The sequence below is a fragment of the Gossypium hirsutum genome, chromosome D06 (assembly GCF_007990345.1).
Source record: "Gossypium hirsutum isolate 1008001.06 chromosome D06, Gossypium_hirsutum_v2.1, whole genome shotgun sequence".
NCBI classification, from domain to species: Eukaryota; Viridiplantae; Streptophyta; class Magnoliopsida; order Malvales; family Malvaceae; genus Gossypium; species Gossypium hirsutum.
In genome coordinates this window covers 31,182,465-31,189,049 of record NC_053442.1, presented here as the reverse complement: position 1 = coordinate 31,189,049, position 6,585 = coordinate 31,182,465, and the positions used below count along the sequence as shown (strand labels likewise).

The window sequence follows — 6,585 nt, the reverse complement described above, 5'->3', positions numbered from 1 at the left end:
CTAGTGTCAGTTGTTCTTACTCTCGAAAGATATATTAACATAATTTAAGGATTTCTACGGATCAAGACACTAGTGAATAAATCATTTAATTTAGGTTCATAATAAAAGGTGAATCTAGGTGGATTCTTTCCCGGGTATTATCTTTTTCATTGGTTAATATTTGATTATTTTCTTGATTCATTCTCTGTTGTGTTCGTAGATAAATTAGTTTAGTAATTTTAGACTAAAAACACAATCAGTCCAATTTGTAGGCTAAATAATAAGAAGACGATAATTACTAGTACTTTTAGTCCTCGTGTATACGATATTCTCTACTCATCATAGCTATACTATTGTTCGATAGGTGAGCTTGCCTTTGTCACTTTTATAGTTAGTTTAGTGACCATCAAGTTTTGGGCATTATTTTCGGGGACTAAAATATTAGGAACGTTTTATTTTTATCAATTTAGCCATTTTTTATTTTTTATCTTGTTCTTAGTTTAATTTTTATTTTCTAATTATTCTTTTATTTGCTTCTGGAAGGTTCTTTTAGTTTATGACAAGAAGAAACCTGTCGGGACCATTTTTATTTGACAGCAAATTTAAAAATACAGCTCGTAGAATCCATAGAGAAGCAAGGCAAAGTCGACAGAATATAGTAGACGAACAAGAAGACATTATTACTACGGAGATGGGTGATAATTAGAATAATCAGCTACCACCTGTAGTTGCTACAAATCCTGTAAATCCAAATCCTGTTCATCGTACTATGTATGATTATGCCAAGCCCACCCTAACCGGGGTTGAATCGACTATTATGAGATCTACCATTGCTGCGAATACTCATTTGGCTAATTTTCTAGAAATCTGCAATACTTTCAAGATAAATGGCGTCACTGATGACGCCATTCGCCTACGGTTATTCCCTTTCTCATTGAGGAACAAAGCTAAACAATGGTTGAACTCTTTACCATGAGGTTCCATCACTATTGAGCTCAAATGCCCAAAAATTCCTACTAAAGTACTTCCCACTGACTAAGACAGCCAAGTTGAGGAATGATATCTCTTCCTTTGTACAAGTCAATTTAAAGACATTATATGATGCATGGGAGAGGTATAAGGACTTATTGCGATGGCGCCCTCACCATGGGTTACCTTTATGGTTACAAGTTGAAACCTTCTACAATGGTTTGAATCCCTCAACAAGGTAGTTAATTGATGCAGCAGCTGCAGTACACTTAACAATAAAACAACCAAAAAGGCTTATGAGTTTATAGAAGAGATGGTACTGAATAATTATCAGTGGCAAGTCATGAAGACAAATGTAATGAAAGCAGCCAGTGTTTTCAATTTAGATGCAACCACCATGTTCTCAATTCAGGTAGAACTTCTAAATAAAAAAATTGATGGTTTATGTGTTTCCACGCAGGTACATTCGATGATGCATTGCGATACAAATGGAGGTGGAATGACTAACCCGGAATGTTTACCCTTCGCTCCTAACACAGATAACGAAGAAATCAATTATATGGGTAATAATTCTAGGCCTCAAAATAACCCTTAATTTAACCACTATAATGCAGGTTGAAGGAACCATACCAATTTCTCTTGGGGTGGTCAAGGAAATTAGAGAGCACAAACCCCTCCAGGCTTCCAACACCAACCTTACCAGCAAGAGAAGAAGCTGAACCTTGAGGAGATGTTGACGAAGCTTATCTCAGTGTCAAAAATATGTTTTCAAAACACTAAGGTAGCACTAAAAAATCTGTAAGCATTGATTTAAGGACTCGAGAATCAAATCGGTCAACTTGCTAAGTTAATCTCAGAAAGAGCACAAGGTAGTTTGCTTAGCAATACCAAAACTAACCTAATGGAGCAACTTCATGCAATTACTATACAAGATAAAGAAGGGTAAGTTGAATCTAAACAAGAATTGAGGCAAGAAATTGTGGTAAATAATGTTAAGGTTGAGGTAAGCCAGAAAGTGCAAAAGCCGGTTGCCAAATAATATAAACCTTGAGTGCCATATCCTAATGAGACGAAGAGAGACCACACGAACGAACAATTTGGTAAATTTCTTAAACTTCTGAAAAAATTACATATTAACTTTCCGTTTGTTGAAGTTCTTTCGTAGATGGCCAATTACTTCAAATTTTTAAAGAAGCTTTTGGCAAACACAAGGAAGTTAGATGGTTCATTGACTGTGGAGCTAAATACTGTTTGGTCGGCCATCATAGAAAATAAACTACCCTACAAACTGAAAGATCCAGGGAGTTTTACTATTCCTTATCTAATTGGTAGTTTGAATATTGATAATGCTTTGGCTGATTTAGGGGCTAGTATTAATGTCATGCCCAAGAAAATGTTTAAACAACTAGGTATTGGGAAACCCAAACAAACTAGGATGAGTATTCAGTTAGCGTATAGAACCATTAGATATCCTAGAGGTGTTATTGAGGATATGCTTATTAAAATAGACAAATTCATATTCCCTGTTGACTTTTTTGTTTTAAACATGGATGAGGACAATGATGTACCTTTAATTTTAGGACGACCCTTTTTAGCAACTGCTAGAACTATAATTGATGTTAGTGCGGGTGAATTAGTACTTCGTGTAGGTAACAAAACAATTACTCTCCAAGCACGTGATTCTGTGAGAGTCTCTATTAATCGAGATGATTTCAAATGTTCTGGTAACGTGAGTAACCATGTGGCTCAACCTTATTTGTAGGAAATCCCATGAGAGATCATAAAGGAGCCATGTTTCAGTCAATGCGACAGGAACAAAACGACTTGTGAAGAATGAATACTACAAATCAATGAACTACGTGAATGGCGAACACATGTTAAGGAGAAACCAATAGAGCACGGTGAAGAGTGAAAGCAATGCCATGTAGAGCACGCGATGAGAACAAACCAATTTATGGTTGGAGACAAAGTACTACTGGAAAAAATGGATACACGAATCTACCCTTCGTATCTCGAGTCAAATGGATCAATCCTATATACAGTACTAAAAGTCTCTCCTTATGGTATAGTCGAGGTAACTCATTATGAATTTGACACATTTAATGTAAATAGTACTCGACTTAAACCTTATTTTGATAAAAGAATTTATAGTGAAAAGGAGGAGCCTCGGCTCCGTGGACCACCGTGACAGTGCGTGTACAAGGTAAGTGGAGCTTAGACTCTAAATAAGTGCTTCTCGGGAGGCAACCCAAATGTGAACACTCTACTAATTATTTTTATTTTATTTCATGTTATTTTTAAAACTAATTAATTTTAAAAATTAAAAAAATTGACCTACATACGTTGAACATATAGGCATGTCCCAGGCCATATGCACAGTAAGGGGTTCGACAATAAGTTACATGGCCTTGCAACATGGCTATATGACCCACACGACCTAGACACACAGGCGTGTCCTTGGCTGTGTCAATATTGGGACTTAATTTTTCAAAAATTTGAAGGTTAGACGACCTAAAATGGACCACACGGCTGTGTCCTAGGCCATGTGAACCTTGGAGCTATTTTTTTCGATTTTAAATCAAGTTAGAGCGTTACACGGGTAAGAGACACAGTCGTGTATGAGATAGAACCGTGACACACAAGCGTGTGGGATCTTACAGGGGAGTGGGAGAAGTGAAGGAACACACACACGGCCTAGCACACGGTCGTGTGTGCCACACAGCTTGGACACACGAGCGTGTCCAGGGCCGTGTGAAGTCTGGGTTAGAAATTTTAATCATACACGAGTTGGAAAGATCCACACGGGCGTGTGACACAGCCGTGTGGCCCAACATAGGCCCTAACACGACCTTGTCACCCTTAAAATCCTAGCCTCCTTTTTCCTTTTGTTTCCCTTCTTCCTCTCTCACAAATAAACCCTAGCCGCCGCTCCTCAACATCCCAACACCATCGACTGTCATTCACCTCACCCTTTCTGGTCACTGTCTTCTGCATCCCCCAACAACCATGGCCCAACACCCTCTTATCTTATCCTTCACCCTCGTCAAGTCCTACGCTCTTACCCTTTTCTTTTTCCCCCTCCCTTTCTTCTCCCCACACACCTTCACCCCTTAGTCGCACCCTAGCCACATCCCCCTTCATGCCGACCCACCTTCAAGCCACAGCCACCACCTCATCAGTCCCCCTCGCCGAGCTTTCTCCCCTTCGACGCCCTTCTCCATGTTGAGCAGCCCACACATACAAATCACCCCCGCACCCCCTACCTCTCTCCAACTAGCCTTTCTTCCTCACCATTTTTGCCACCCTAGTACCTCCAATCACCCCACCCTCAGTCAACCACCGTTTGCCCCTTCTTTTTCATTATTTTATTTTTATTTTTTTCTTTATTTATTACTCTTATTTCTACTATATTTTTTTATTCTTCTTTATTCTTTATTTATATTAATTATTTTTTTCTCTTATTCTTATGTTTATTCATTTTATTAGTCTGCTTATTATTTCTTGTTCCTATTTTTACCATGTTGTTTTTGCTGAGTATTAATACTTTGATACCTTGCATTAGTATGTTCTTTCTTTTTTGTTTTAGATTTTTGTATTTGATTCTTTTCATTTATTATTATTCATTCTTATTCCCTAGTTTGATGACTACAATGAGTGTATTTTTTATTTTATTATTTTCATTTACTATTATTATTTTTATTATTCTTTTACTCGTCCTATTATTATTATTTTTCTTATACTCTATTCCTTATTTTATTAGTATCTCTTGAATTTAAGTATTTCGCTGAGTGTTCGATATTGGGATTTTCGTTGGATTTGAATTTTGTTTTGGGATTATTTGACTTAATTAATTATGCATCATATATTTTATAAATAATCTCTTAATCACCTACCGGAAGCATAAGTTTACCATCACCCGCATCAATGATTGCCTTAGTAGTGGCTAAAAATGGGCGACCTAAAATTAAAGGCACCTCAACATCCTCATCCATGTCAATCACAACAAAATCAACAGGGAATATGAATATATCTACTTTTACAAGGATATCTTCAATAATACCCCTATGATGTTTAACAAATCTATCAGCTAATTGAATACTCATCATAGTGGGTTTTGGTTCCCAAGACCAAGCTTCTTGAACATTTTATAAGGCACCAAACTAATGCTATCACCTAAATTAGCTAATACTTTCTCAATATACTACCAATAAAATAGGGAATAGTAAAACTTCCTGTAACACCCCGAACCCGAGACCGACACCGGAGTCGGACACGAGATGTTAACAAACTTTGAAAATTTTTCCAGACACTGCCCAGTCTGAGTACTAGTCGCTTCAAAAATCATATCTTGAGTTTCACAACTCGAAAATTAGTTTTGTGATTTTTCCCTGAAACTAGACTCATGTCCCCACCTATGTAGTTTTTTCTAGAATTTTTGGTCGGGCCAATTAGTACAGTTTATTAGTCAAAGTCTCCCATGTTACAGGGGTCGACTACACTGACCTTTTCCCATTACGACTGGGATATCTCTCTGCACAGAGCTTCAATACTAATGCCGTTTGTTTCTATGGAAATTAGACTCAGAGAGGAATCCATACATATATGGTATGACCCCTAATTATCTCTGGTCAATTTATAGTGAATTTCCAAAGGCGGAACAGTGAATCCAGAAACTGTTCTGGCCCTGTTCCACAAGAACCCGAATATCTCTTTCTGTACTGTTCCTATAATTGTTTCGTTACTTCCATATGAAAGTAGATTCATCAAGGTTCGATTACATAATTTATTCACTATTTAATTCCACTCCTAAGAATTCTTGTGATTTTTCCAATCCACACCACTGCTGCTATCAGCTTCTGTTTTCAAAGTGAACCTTACCTAATTTGGGGTTTCATGGACCAACTAGGGCCTTGTCATACATAAGCCCACATATGATCATACTTAGCCATTCTAGTGGCTGATCATTTGCTCAACACTTCCATTCCAACATAGTTACATCATGAAACCATCTATACATTCATAAATACGAATGGTCTAATGCCATACTCCACTTCTACAAGCCATTTTCGCATGGCTGTACACTTATACATTTCATAAAGTACTCGAAAGACAACAATGGGTAGTCCTATACATGCCATAACAAAATTCAACCAAAATAGTACCCAAAAGAGCCTTTGATAGTGTGGGCGACTTCGACTTCAAGATCCCGAGTCCGATAGCTGGAGAACCAAAAATCTATAAAACAGAGGAGCAATGTAACGAGTAAGCAATTTATGCTTAGTAAGTTTGAGCAAGGAATTCCAGCATAAACAAAGAATATCACACATTTAGCTAAACGGAATATTTCATAATACGCAATTTATCGATATTAAACTTGCTTCACAACATTAACAACCTTTATGCACATACACAATAGACTAACTTAGCCGAAGGCCGATAGCTCGTTTATTAACTGAGCGAACATTTATTTGTAAGGGCTCGATTTAATTCAACACATACGTAACATATCCCCATATTGGGATGTTTTTCGAGTATTCGCTGGAATTTTACAGCAAGCTCATTCATTACCAAATCACGTACCTTCGGGATTTAACCGGGTATAGCTCCTCGTTCAAATGCCTTCGGGACATAGCCCGG

General features: G+C 37.4%; 1 non-coding gene across 1 annotated transcript; it reads right to left on the bottom strand.

Annotated features, from left to right (window-relative positions):
* Positions 1-1,025: 1,025 nt before the first annotated feature.
* LOC121218895 (small nucleolar RNA R71) lies at positions 1,026-1,132 on the bottom strand. Its single transcript, XR_005915377.1, has one exon. It is a non-coding gene; the product is annotated as a small nucleolar RNA R71 (small nucleolar RNA).
* Positions 1,133-6,585: the final 5,453 nt, after the last annotated feature.